We start from the raw sequence: 14,486 nt of genomic DNA on the forward strand, positions 1-14,486 counted from the left end.
GTTCTGGAGAGACTGCACCCCGTGGAAGAGATGACCCACGCCAGAGCAGTTTTACGAAGGACTGTGGCCTGTGGGAGGGACCCCACGATGGAGCAGAGGAGGAATGTGAGGAGTTCTTCCCCCAACGATGACGCAGCAGTGTAAAACAAGCATGATGAACTGACCACGACTCCCATTCCCTCTTCCCCCTGTGCCGCTCGGGAGGGGAAGGTAGTAGAGATAATGTTAAGCCCAGGAAGAGGGAGGGGTGGGGGGAGGTTATTTTGTTCCCTGTCTCATTCTCCTGCTAGTTTTAGAAATAAATTAATAGTTTTCCCCAAGTCAACTCTGTTTTGCCCATAACGGTAACTTTAAGGATTTCTCCCTGTCCTTATCTCAAACCTCGAGCCGTTTTCCTTATATCATCTCCCCCTATTATCTCGGAGGGTGGGGGGAGTGAGAGAGAGACTGCGTAGTCTGGTCCCAATCGGGGCTGAACTATGACAATGTTTAATTAAACCTTACGTTTCATAACTAGTCAAAACGTTCATCAGCCTCCACAGAACGTATATAATGAATTGAAACCATTGTTTCTTCTGCACATAGAATGAAGCTCACCAGCGAAATACTACAACTTGCCAACAGACAGAAATAAAGATATTTCCACAGTCCAGTAATTAGTAGAGCAATCTGACTGTAAATATTTTAAGCAGTAGTAGCCTTGATAGTCTAAGGATATGAGGAAGCAAATTTTATTAGCAGAACATTAGCAGAAATAAGTAAAATGTCTTGGCTTTTTTTGTGGAAAGCATGAATGTTCATTGGTAGTGCTTTGCAGTAAGTAGCATATTAATACACAGCTTCTGTATCTTCATTGTAAACCTTTAATAAAAAATGTTTGTGTTTTTTGTATATTTGCATCATGCTGTATTCAAATACAGATTGATAAACATGTTATGCCATATATTGATAGCTTAGCTTTAAAAAATGCCATGCAGTCAACCAATACAGTTGCCTTGCAGGTTCTCAGATTAATTATCTAATTGCTTTAAAGTATATGTCCTATTTTTTTATTTTTAAAAGGAAAAAAAATCTCAATAGTTCCTTATTTATTTAAATTTTTTTTAAAGCATATAGGCAGAATTCGATTTTGATCCAAACCACACGCCCCCCTTCCCCTCGCTGCAGGGGCTCAGCTCCAGAAGCAAGCCTGCCTCTAGCAACAGAAAGACAGGGTCAGCAGAGGAAAAATTCCCCTTTCCAGCTTCCGGCACATGGAGGCTTCCCAAGCTCTTTCCTATGAAATTAAATAACCTGGGCACGTGCCCAGGCACTGGAACAAGCTTGCCTGTACCGCTAAATCCAGAAGCAGGGTAAAGTCTGGTGCTACTGCCTGGCTCCTGGTTCCCTGGGGACCTGCGTGCTCCTATACAATTTTGGAGGGTAAAAGAATTTCCTAGCTTAAATGCAAGCTAGTTTGTCCCAGTGGATCTCGGTATCCCAACAATGTTTCCAAGCATGTTTTCCCTATCGTTGTAGAAGTACTCATCATTTTTAAGACTTTGGTGAATTTTTCTTTATGGAGAGAGTGGGCAAATTTCACAATTTATAAATGGATAGAGGTTGTTACCTAAAACATCCGCTAGCAAGGAGTCCCATGGTTAAGTTGTGCTGAAATATTCTTGTTTTGTTGATTTTAAAAGTTCTGGCAGATATTTTATTTGGCCATAACTATTTCTTATCTCTGGAGGGAAAAAAAAAAGGTGAATAATGGCCGTTCAGTACGACATTTGAGCAAGACGATATGTATATGACTATTCCATAAGAAATAATTGTGACTATTTTTATTCTCTTCTTCATGCTGGTCATTTTACAGATTTTATGGTATAACTCATCAGTCGTTTCTTCCCTAGCAAGCTTATTGTCATTTTGAACATTCTTGAACACTGCATGGATGTTTTCAGGGGATTACCCACAATACCTCTTAAGATTTTTTGCCCAATAGTAACAACTAATTTACTACCCACTATTGTACATCTGTGGTTGGGAATTTTTTTCTTTGCCCACACATATTTTTTTGTATACATCAACTTTATATTCCATCCATCATTTGATCCCCCAGTCACCCAATACGATGAGCTCTTTGTCACATCTCACCTAGCTTTGACTATTTTAAATAACTATTTGTTTTTATAAACGTAGTTACTTCACTGCATGCCCCTGTTACATGAAATGTATGACAAAAAATGGGACAGCAACTTTCTGGGACTTCACTGGACTATGCCCTTCAACCTACTATTTGTCCATACTGTTTGTTTCTTGCCTTTCATTCAGTTATTAATTCATAAAGGATTTTTTTTTTCCTTTATGCTTTGGTTCCTTTACAAGCTTCTGGTGAGGTACAGCGTCCAACAGGTTTTTCAGAACTGATGCACACTGTATCTCAGCTGGATCACTTTTTTTCCACATGCTCATCAGCTCCTCCAATGACCTCTGAAATGCTGGGGCAGTTCTTCATTCTGTCATACGTGCCACCTGTCTATCCATTCTGCTCTTCTGCCTACCTGGCTTGCTGAAAAATCAGAATTACCTGTCAGTAGTTCCCCTTTCCTCAGGCTTTTCTTTTTTCAAAAAATACAAGGTTCCCAACTGATATGTATTATTTTAGTTCTAAAGTCAGTTTTGAAGTGCATAATGGAACACAGTAGCTCACCAATTTCATACCTGAGTTCTTTTAGAACTCTTGAGTGAATAACATCTGGTCCTCACTATTTGATTGTATCAGAAAACCTGATTTATTGCAAGCCACTTCAGCTGACACTTCATTCTGAGATGCCTCTTGAGGCTTCTCCTGGATGGAGGATGCAACACAGAAACTCTCCTAACTTCCTCTGTAATGAACTCTCATAGGAAGGACTGACACATCCTTTCATTTTCCACCACATTTTTTATTTCCTAGTTATGTATTGGACTCTTGGCACCCTTCTGGTTTGTCATGCTATGTTTACTCTAGGTCTAAATATTTTTTCATATCACCAGCACTTAACAGGAATAGTCAAAGAAGGTAAGTCCATAGCAAAAAAAGCTAACTGACCTATGATCCCTGTCAGAGTCAGGCACTGCATTATTTGGAGAAATACCACAAATACCGGAGAAGTAACTTACTATATCCAGAGCTTCCTTCAGAACACCATTTCTATTTTTCTGTAATTGCATAGTACAGTACATGGGGCCTCAGTGTTTTGGATGTAGAAAAAAAGCGAATAAATGCTCTGTGTTAATGGCCTTGCTTTATGTCCATTCCACATCCTCGTGTCTCTGTGAACAGAAGTGAGATGAAGCAAAGCCAGCAACTGCTGAACACATTGCTCTCAGCCATCCTCAGCCCGCATAAGCACCTGGAGAAGAACCGTTGTCCTCAAGCAGCGCATCAGCTGACGTTAGGAGCTAGCCTAATGACACAAAGCGTCCCGCAGAGAGAAAAAAAGATGATGCAAAATCATATCAATCCCCAGGTTCCATTTGTTTTGTAGACACCATCTGGCCAGAAAGTAAGTGAGCATCCAGCCGTAGTAAACCATGTGTTGTTGTCAAGAAAGGATGGGGGGTAACATTAGAGAAACTGCAGTAGGTTCAGTTCCCAAAGAGGCGTTTGTGTGTAGCAGGCAGCCACAGTAGGTTATCCCCCTGGGCCTGAACGGTGGAGCATGGCCTGAACAGTGATGGACTTTGCGCAGCACTGACTATTCCGTCTCTCCAGCCTTCAGTCTTTCAATAATATTATTGCTTTGGAAGAGATTAAACCTCACTCTCTGAGTTTAGGTCTTCCCTGGTGCACTATCTACCACATGGATAGGAAGCAGTGATAAATTCCTTTTATGATCCAAGGGAAGCTGCACGGATGTTGCACAGCTCCCCAGCAAGATGTAGCTGACCTCCAGGATGCAGAGCCATCTGCAGCCTCCCAGAGTCCCACAATAAAATGACTCATCAGGTTAAGGGTAGGACATAGTGCTTTCTTTGGATGAGGATCTTTGCAATCATTTCATACCCCTACTCTCTCTGTTAAAATTCACAGTTAGGATCAGCACAATAACTATACACAAACTTATATTCCGTTTTTTATGTAGCATCAAATTAATACCACTGCACCAAATTCACCTTTGGCACTAGCTGAAGAACCAGAAGATATTTCTTCTTTGTTGGACAATTCAGTGAAAGTTTGGGAGTGACCTGTAAGATCAGGCTAAATGCCGAAGTGCTACATTAGTGAGGAATTTAAAAGTAGTATGGCTAAAGATGACAGGCAGACATTTATTGTGTATTATTCCAATTAATCACTTCTAACCCAACAGCCTTTTCTGGAGTACACATAAATTTGCACAAAGCCACAGATTCACAGATTAATATGCTGATATTGGTTGCAAAAAAAAACAAAACAAAACACCTTGAGCTTGAAGAAATGTGTGTTAAAGATCGTGAAATTATTGAACACTCAGAGTATTTTTTGCTTCATAACACTTTTTAGATAACATTTTATTTCACTGCTCTTTTCATCAGAAACTTAGAGGAAAAAAAGTGGTGCTTCTCTTTACAGTCTCAGTGGTATCTGTGCAAAAAGCCCAGCAACGGCCATCAAATATGTTAAGAGAAACGATATATTTAAAAGGAACACTCATTTCTAGAAAGGAATAGAAGCGGAAAGAAAAGCATCACGCCATGAACAGAAGATTGCTGCTGTACTGGGGAAGGAGCAGCGGTAGGTCCACGGAGTTACAGCAGACAGGGGGTAACAGAGCGACGACAAAGCAGAGGCAGTCGTGTTAAAGGAAAAGGGGTGGGGGAATGGGAAGGGGAAACCTCAATCAAACAGCCTGTGGAGATAACCACCTGCATGACATTTAAAACTTGCCCAGCGTTGTACTTCAGAATAGGTAATCCTGATTTCACTTAATTTTCCTACATAATCAATTTGCTTACACTGTTCTGTTTGTTTTCTTTTTCTCACTCACTCCTAAAGTGTATTTTATTGTTGATGTGCGTTTGTTCAGGGCCTGCAAGAGATTTGCTGAAGTTTTGCCATGGTTGCCTAAAATCTACTGCTACTTGTGACCTATATTATTACTTCTAAATCAAAACACTGAGGATTTCTTCAGATGGTGTTTTGCTCATCCCTTGCAGGCAAATTCACCAATCCAGAGATTTAAAGGCTGACACCAAATGCTATAGCCTCCTGTTCAGACTTCCTACAAAACCATTCTGCTAGTCTTTTACCAAGTTCAAGTGATCCCACAGCATGATGTAAGGTGGGTTTTTTAAGAAAAGTGGGAAGGGAAGTATTCTTAATTCAATGAGTTTACAGGACTGAAGTCCCATTATATCCTCATGGATATAATATAATACGTCTTTCCAAAACATGTACCTGCTACATGTATTTCACACAGGGGAGCTACCTGAATTGGACATTGTTTCACTTCCTACCTATTGAAATGCCTTTTCTGAGAGTTTAAGGACTCCATACTATTAAAAGCCACTTCCCTGGATACAGGGTTTGCATGAGATGCTTCTTAGAGGGATAACTTCAGCCTAGTGAATTTATTCTCCCAGCTTTCCCTTGAGAAAATTCAAGACACAGAGACAGGCTCCTCCAGGGCAGCTCAGAGCATTTGTCATGGGAGCCTCATCTGAAATGGGATGAGGTTCAATCTCATTAGGAAAAAACAGACCACTGCAAAGTCTTTCTACTTCTCCAAATACATTCAGTGAAACACTTTGCACTTCTTGATTTTCTTCGTATAAGGCATGGTTTCCAAATTTCCCTTAATTGAATATCGTGTCCTGCCAACTAGCCTGCTAACATCAGTGTTGGCGTTGATGTGGAAATGAGAACAGTACCCAAAGTTTCAGACGCATGCATGACATTTCAGAAATGCATTCACATACTAGCCACTGTCCTTCCTGAAAAATGCATATTTCAGAGGGCATGTTCATCCAGGAGTTATATTCTCCAAGGGCTTTAGTCACTTTATCAGCATCGTACCAGGAGCTCCTACTCATTTAATTGTTTGCTGCATCAGTTACTTTATTTTAGCAATTTTTTTATTCCCAGATCCATGATTTTGTATCTACCTGTATTAAGACATACAAGATTCAAATGAATCTTCCTTACCAAGCTCAATAATAAAAAAAATAAGCAAACATAAGTTTGAACATGAAACTGAAGCAAACTCTTCAATCTCCTAAAAACTAAATTTAGAAAATTAAATAGTGATTAAAAAAATATTAAAAAAAAAAGCAAAACAATCTCTTAGCTATCCACATTCAAATTTAAAACTACTATCTGGTAAAGGGTCTGGAGCACAAGTCTTATGAGGAGTGCCTGAGGGAACTGGGTTTGTTTAGCCCAGAGAAAGAGGCTCAGGGAAGACCTCATCGCTCTCTACAACTACCTGAAAGAAGGTTGTAGCGAGGCAAGTGTCAGTCACTTTTCCCAAGTAACAAATGATAAGATGAGAGGAAGTGGCCTCAAGTTGTGCCAGAGGAGATTTAGATTGGATATTTGGAAAAATGTCTTCACCAAAAGGGTTATCAAGCATTGGAACAGGCTGCCCAGGGAGGTGGTGGAGTCACCATCCCCTCAGGTATTTAAAAGACATGTAGATGTGGTGCTTAGGGACAGGATTTAATGGTGGGCACGGCAGTGCTAGGTTAATGGTTGGACTTGATCTTACAGGTCTTTTTCCAACCTAAATGATTCTATGATTCTGCTTCAGTGCAACCAGTAAACAGAAACACAGGTGATGTGACTGTGAATGTGTAATTCTGCTGCTACTTCTCCTATTTTTATACAATTAACAGGGACTTTCTTTGCCACCTCTAATGCACGGCTTTCTTAGGAGAGGAAAAAAAAAACTTTCGTACAATTATCCCCTATTTGAATTCCAAATGATAGAGATAATTATGGCAATATAAAAAGGCAATGCAAATGCTCTATCAAATACCTTAAAAAAAAAAAAAATTACTCTTCTGTTGCCCTGTAATGAACTGGATTAAGCCAGAGACCATCAGCACAGAGGGAGATTATAGTTATTAGCAACACCAATGGGAGGCCTCCTGTTCAGAGTTCATCTAGTGATGGTACTCATCTTCTCCATTACCAAGAATTAGTGTCCATGCATGAAATTCTGATTCATCATAAGCTGATGCTTAGATTTGGTCTGATCCTCTCTTGGAAAAAAAAAAATAAAAAAAAATCTCTTAAACCTTGTATCATAACTTTTGTGTTAGTCAGTGTTATGATGCCACCATTCTCTGCTTTTATCTAATTGCATTATGATAGACAGAAGCAATCTTGATCTGTGAATCTTTCAGAGCAAGAGGGTTTGACTGCCCTCCTCATCAGACCCCTGACACATCTGGATCCACGGGGTTGTATTTATCCCTCTGACTCAATGTGCAGTGGACTGTGAAGAATGCTTTGTTCTGATGCTGCATACTAGCAGCATTACAAGACAAAAATAAAATAGATATTTACAGAAAGAGGCTGTGACAGTAAACAGATGTGCAGAAACACCCAAATAGTGCATCATTTATGTGTGAGCAGTGCATGCCTTGAGCCCTCCCATTCCCCGTTCTTTTGTCTTCTGATTCTCTGGAACATTGGACACAAGGAAATACTCCAATGAAGGGATACAAAAAATTAATGAACTTTGAATAGCCTGTATCATCTCTGCACTATGGACTAAGCTAAGGAGTCATTCAATAAAAGAGGTTGAATATGTACATTCACAGACTTGTTAAGCAATGAGAGAGAATTTGGATTATCCTGAACTAAATTGCATCTTATTCACAAATATCTTGCTGCTTCCAAAAATTCAAAAGAAAACACTAGTTGCTAGAAATCTTGGGGGTGGGGGATGGGGGAGAAGAAGAATATGAGCTTGTGCCTGATTAAAAAAATCAACCAAAAGTAGAAGTAGTGTTCTCCTTCATTCTATTTACTAAAATGTAATACATGAAAGGACTAATCAGGAGAAAAAATTTTAAAGTTCAAGAAAAACAGCAGATAGTCAAGTTAGAAACTGGATACCAGACGAAGGTAAAGTGTTGGTCTTATCACCCGGTTTGGAGATTCCAGAATTGACAATCCTGATATTACTTCTTTTCCAATCAGTTATCAGTCCTGTCACAAAATTAATAATTTTATCCTATATGATGCAGATAAAAGTTTGATACAAAGCAAAAATTGAAAGGAGATCTTTCAGTTTGTTTGTAGGAAAAGACTTTTGAGAGAATTTGGCATAATCCTAAAAAACATAGTTCTGAGAAAATCAAATAACTCAGAAGTAAGTCACTGTAAAAATTATTGAATGGCCTTTGGAAAATCATAGCTAATCTTTGTTCATGTTAATTTACCAAAACACTGACTTTATATCGAAAACCTTTTTGGTCAAAAAATACAGTGAATAATAAGTAGTGAGAACAGGGACACATCCAAGAGATGGAGTCTGCAGGCAACCTGCACTGGGGCAGGGACCCACCTGAGGCCACAGAAGTAGGAGTTTGACTACTGCAGCTGCCACATTTTGGTTGATTTCTAGAGATTTTCCTCAGTACCTGAATCTTGATGAAAAGTTTGTGTTAATTGGCAAGAATTAGGCAAGACTGTTTCGCCCATGACACAATCTGCCATCAGCACCTTATTTTTTTCCTGTTTGTTTGGAGACATGGAAGGGCCTGATGTGGATTTCTAAAGTAACCTCCCATTATTCAAAATGAGAGTCAGACATCTGTAGCACAGGTAAGCCTCCTCATGCTACCTTGACTTTAATAACAGTAAAGCCAAAGAGACAGAAAGTTCAGCTGTTGAGCCCCACTCCGCAGAGTGCCAGCTCAGCCCACCCCTCCCGCTGCAGGGCAGTTGGACTAGATGACCTTTAAAGGTCCCTTCCAACCTAAACTGTTCTACGATTCTATATTGCCAGCAGCAACCCACATATGAATCATCACTCCTCAAGATTTGAAAGATTCACCATGTTACCATTGATTGTCACAGCCTGTATTGGCAAGGCTGTGTAGTCCTCCACTTAATCAGAGGAGTAGCACTGCTGGATTTACAGCCCTCTGCAGTAGATCCTTCTCATCACCAAGTTACAATCAGAGGACTGAGTGACTGCGTAGGAGTGATTTAATCAAAATCACATGTGTTATCTGTGACTGGAAAGTGAACTTCGGTCCTTCAAATCTACATCCACCGTTGTACACCTTAAATTATCTTTTCCACCCATATGCATTTCCTCTGCACAGCAGACAGGAAATTTATTATTATTCAGAATACACCAGACTCCTTCTTCTGGGGCAAAATCAACCCATTACGGTACACTGCTAAATCTTTACTTGCCTGACCACACAGCACCGTGTCATACATCACTTCTTTTCATGCAGTGTTACCTTTGCTGCGCAAAGAAACACGTAGTATCATTTAGGGACCAGGGCAGGAGGGCCAAACTTGGAGCATGGAATGCCTGTAGAACATAGCAAACGGGCTGCACTGTCGTATTCTTTTGTGATTCTAAAATATCCAAATTTTTTTTTTCCACAGCCAAATTTTTCTACAGGAGAGTTCCTAACAGGAAAGGGGAAGTCTAAGGGTAGCCCTTTCATGGTGACCTCCCCATGAACTACCTCCCAGTGGCTCCACAGGCTCCAGTATCCCTGAGCATCTGCTGGGCTTCTCTGCCTCTCTGCATGCACCAGACCTGACCCAGTCCCTTCTAGGTCAGTGCATTTAAGAAAAAATACCACCGGAAACTCTAAAATTCATTCTGACAATGTGAATGTATCAAATATATCAGTGTTCAGTGTATCCATCCACATCTAAAGGTGAAGCTTTGTCCTCATAAAGCGAAGTCCCTTTACTTAGCAGGAAGCAGCTGAGGTCACAGAGAAGCCAAACACCACTCTCCAAGGCTGTGCAAGTCTGGTTTCACTTAAGCCAGTATCTGCGTTCTTTTTGCCAGTCCCTGTGTATATTAAAAAGAACAACTATGCAACCCCTTGTGTGACTTCCTCTGTCAGAGCCGATCCAGGATTCTGCCCTCTGCCTCCATCTTTGCTGAGGCACAAAACTGCCCTCTAGAATTGAGATAAAAATTTAGGGGAATATATATGGTCTTTGAAGCAGTATTCACTGTCTGTCTACTTAGGGATAGCACTCATGTAATCAAGGACTGATGAGCCTGCAGTGGTGCAGTGTCTAGAAAGAGACTCCAAGTTACAGTTAAGGCTATTACAGCCAGAAGTTACAATTAGGGCACTGGCAGAACGGGTCTAGGGTGAGCAGAGACTAAGAAGCAAATGTCAGCACATGGCCTAACCCTAGCCCAAAAATTGTCACCCTAATCCAAGAAAGACATGCAAATCCAAATCAAAATTAAAAGAAAGGCAATAGCCTTTGCTAACCCTAAAATATCCTCTGAGCTCTTTCTGCTATCTGGAAAATAATCTGTACCTTCAGCTCTCACTATGCCAAACAGAACGCACCCTAGAGACAAGTTTCTGTCTAACCCTGGATCTCCTATCTTAAAATCGATCCAATTTGTTCATGAAACACTTAGTAACAGAGACCCTAAATTATTTCTGTCCTGAACCCTGGCACAGTCTAAGCCTAAACTCAGCCATGAGCATCCCTTCAGCACACACCAGGTCCACAGCTGGAAACAAAGCAAAGATAGGTGCATGGTGCAGTGCTCACTTACCTCTGTGACCCCTCCTGCACCCGGTATTAACTCACACTGAGTTAACTCACACTCTGACACAAAAACAAATCTGAACTTTAGACTACTCTTTATCAGCAAAAGAAACTGGACCAACACTGAAATATGAATAAGAAGCGATGGCCAGCCTTAGACACAAATGCAGTCCAAGGGCTTTCACAGGACGAGACCGATAAACCAGGCACTTCAGCCACCGCCGTCCTGCACCCTACTGCAGATGTTCTCAGGCAGAAATAAAAATGCAGAACTAGACCAGGTGACCTAAGCTGGACCCAGATCCACAAATCAGGGTGATGTCAGAGAACAGCTAGCATATAGGTGCTAACGCCTGGAGGAAAGGCCTGGACACATCATTGCTCATTCCTCTGCCCCAGCACCCAGGCCTGCCTGGGGTATGGCCCGACCAGGCTGCCCTGCAGTCACTCAGAGCATCCATGCTCCCAAACCAGCCAACACCTTCCTGCATCTGGACTTTGTTCCCAGGGGCTACTTCACACCCAGATTTTTGTGTGAACAGTGCTGTCACACAAACTCTGCCTTCATCATTCCTATGATTCCTCATGGGACTGGTTTCTTTCCTTTGTTTAGTAAGTGAGGTTCCTACATCCCCTTTTCAAGATATCATTTGTGTCAACGTCTCCAAAGTGCTGAGCTTTGTTTGTTGCCTCAGTCCTGAGACTTTCACTTGCTTCTTCCAACCAGTGTCAGCACCATAATTCATCCTTTTTTGTCTTTTGGAAAACATGGTTCAGAAACAACATATAAGATGCAGCTGCTTGAATTGCCTCAACTTGTCATCAGCAAGATGAGCAGAATAAATCATTTCACAGGAAATAAATTATGCTCATGATGAAATATCACATCAAGCTGGAAAGGTGATGTATGCGTTTTACTGCAGTATGAAATTTTGTTTGGGGCTCCTCCTTGGCATCTGTAGAGTGAATTTTTCAAATTACACAGGAAAGGACACCAGGGTCATCTTCGTCGCTACTGTAATTTAGGAGCTTAAGTCCTAGCCAAGGTGAGCTGAATTTACTGTCTGTAATTAAAAAAAAAAATAATTTAAGAAAACACACCTTAGAAACATACCTTCTACTTCAAGAACCGGACCGCAAGAGCACAGATAGGCCCATAGATTACTGAGACACAGCTGCCGTTGCAGAGCTGAGGACATTGGAGATGCCTCTGAATTTTCAGCTGTCTTCCTGTGCCACACCATGATGGTGGCTTTTGGGTTTTACCACACTGCTGCAGACATTTCACGAGGGATGGAAATGTGCCACGGTTCTTAACACTGGCACGAGGGCATTTTCCACAAAACAACGTTTGACCTCTCAACCCTCATTTTTTAGGGTGGTTTGCAAAACAGCTTTAACAAGTTACCGGCTGAGATCCATGGATTCTAAATAACCAGATACTGAAAAATCACAGCCTCTGAGACATCAGTTGTATGGCAGATTGTGAGTTTTCCTCACAGAGCACCTTTATCCTCAGACCGTGCTTCTGTTTCAGGTCTGGAGAGGGCCAGCGTGACAGGCAGCATCTCCATTTTCCCACCTGTGCCAAACGCTGTCACCTCACTGTAAAACTTCCTGAGGTGTAGACCGAGACCATCACACCTACAGCAGTAACACCATTACTTCCCCTCTGACACAAAACTTGCAATTTTCTCCCTCGCTTGCTGTCTCACTGACAGCCAGCGGGCTGTGCTAAGGGATCACTTTTTCTCCATCAGAAAAATTTGCTGAGACTCGTTTGCAAGAAGCTGTTTTCCCACCAGCAAAACAAAGAGAACTTTGTGCGTCTGCCCGAGACTGACCTTGCTCTGCCCAGAAGTGGAAAGAGGGAAGATAGACTTTCCTCCATCAAAATAACAGAACAATTTGTCATCATGCACAGTGTACCATGTACTACCAAGGCATCCATCAGACAATTTTAAACATCCTCCAGTGACAACTAGGTCATTTCTTGAGCACAGGAAGATAATATGGGAGCTTTCCCCCTGACAGCTAGCAGTAGGTGCTTTTTTTCCAGCAGTAAGAAACAGGCCATGATGTCAGCAGAATGATGACTGAGCCTTTCCAAAAAGTGAAGTGATGAAATCGGGTCAGATGCCAGGAATGGTGCCTTTGCCCTCTGTGGTGCCAGTGAACATACCGACCCCAAGCTCATGGGAAATGTCTGCAAGCCCGGTGCAGCCCAGCAGCATTTTTTAAGTGAACAAAAGACAAATGTCCAAATGATGATGAGCAACTCATTTATATTCTTATAAAACTTTGGAATCAGTTCTATTTTGTACTGCCACAGGAGAGTGTAAATCAAAAGCCAGAGGAAAACAAGAGTAATCCAAGACAGCAAAGCACAGTTTCATAGCTAGCGTAAACGGGTGCATGTGTGATGCTCCAGCCTCAGTCACTCCTTCTGTCATGCCTGCACCAGCATCCCTGTAGCGAGCATGCCAGGCAGGATCCTAGGGAAACACACCATTGGTTTTTGTAGAATTTGTCTTGCAGTCTGACAAACAAAATGTTTGGCCATGCACGAGGCATGGAAAGCAAAAGCACAGGCTGAGATCACAGTAAACCCCACATGAAAACTCTTCTCTCAGGTCATCTTCACAACCATGTGTTGCAGGTGGAAAAAAAGGGAAATCATCCCCTGGTGAAACTGAAGCTATAGCTTTGCGGGAAGCTGAGTCAAACGAATGCTGTCTCCTAAGAGGAAGAGGTCCGACTCTTCCCTCCCACTTGCACAGCTCTTCTTCCTTCTGCTTCTGCCTATGCAATCCAGTTGCCTCCCTTGTGAGGGCTCTGGCAGGCACTGAACCTCTCCATAAGCCAATTTTCCTCACCATCGCAGCAGAGGACTATCCAGCCTGCTGAGTTTGTTCCTTGCTGCCTGACTTGGTTAAGCTGACAGAGGTGCCAAATGATGAGTAGATTCACCTGGGGCAAGCAGTGGGAGCATGTAGGAGATTAGGGGAACAGAGAAGGACAGAGACATTTTTCCTTCAGGGCAGCTGACCCCTTAGACAAGTTAATTATTCAGGAAAAACACCTACACTGTGCTGCTGTCTTGGATTGTCCAGCTTGCTGGCTGTCTGGCTGGCCTGTCCAGCTAAACTGAAACTCTTTTGACAAAGATCTCAGTCCTCTTTTAATTGAAATAGACTGCTCTGTGAGATTAAAAAAAAAAAAAAAAATCCAACAACGTCCCATGCCTGTCAGAAGAGACATCCTTCCTTAAGGGTGGCTACAGCAACCATTTAAAAAGAATTAACTAATTTAACAGCAGAGTTTCAAAAATTACGTTGCCAACTAGTAGAAGGCATTCTTCAGTCAAACCGTTCATTGACTCTTCCTGGTTCCAGATTATTCAACTTAACAGTAATATTAGTCCCAAGGGGAATTTGCTTGTTTAAAGAATCAGCAGATCCTTATTTTATTGTACAGCAGTAAACTGATATATCCTCAGTGAAAAGTTAAAAAAAAAAAAGGCTGAGCAAAATATTCTCTTATTTCAGTGTTTAATTGACAAGTGCAAACATAAGGCGCTCGTTCTGCAAGATGTGTGTATCATCCCATTAAAATCAAGTCACATGTGTGGGCAAGAAGCAGTAAAAAGGCAGCGCTGAGTGCAAACATTATGCTTTGAATTTGAAACCAGTGGAAAAAAAAAATAGGCTCAGCAGATGAAATACCAAATTGGGATTCCATATACCTTTGTGGTGCT

Source organism: Chlamydotis macqueenii, chromosome 3 (assembly GCF_036417535.1).
Source record: "Chlamydotis macqueenii isolate bChlMac1 chromosome 3, bChlMac1.mat, whole genome shotgun sequence".
Lineage (NCBI taxonomy): Eukaryota > Metazoa > Chordata > Aves > Otidiformes > Otididae > Chlamydotis > Chlamydotis macqueenii.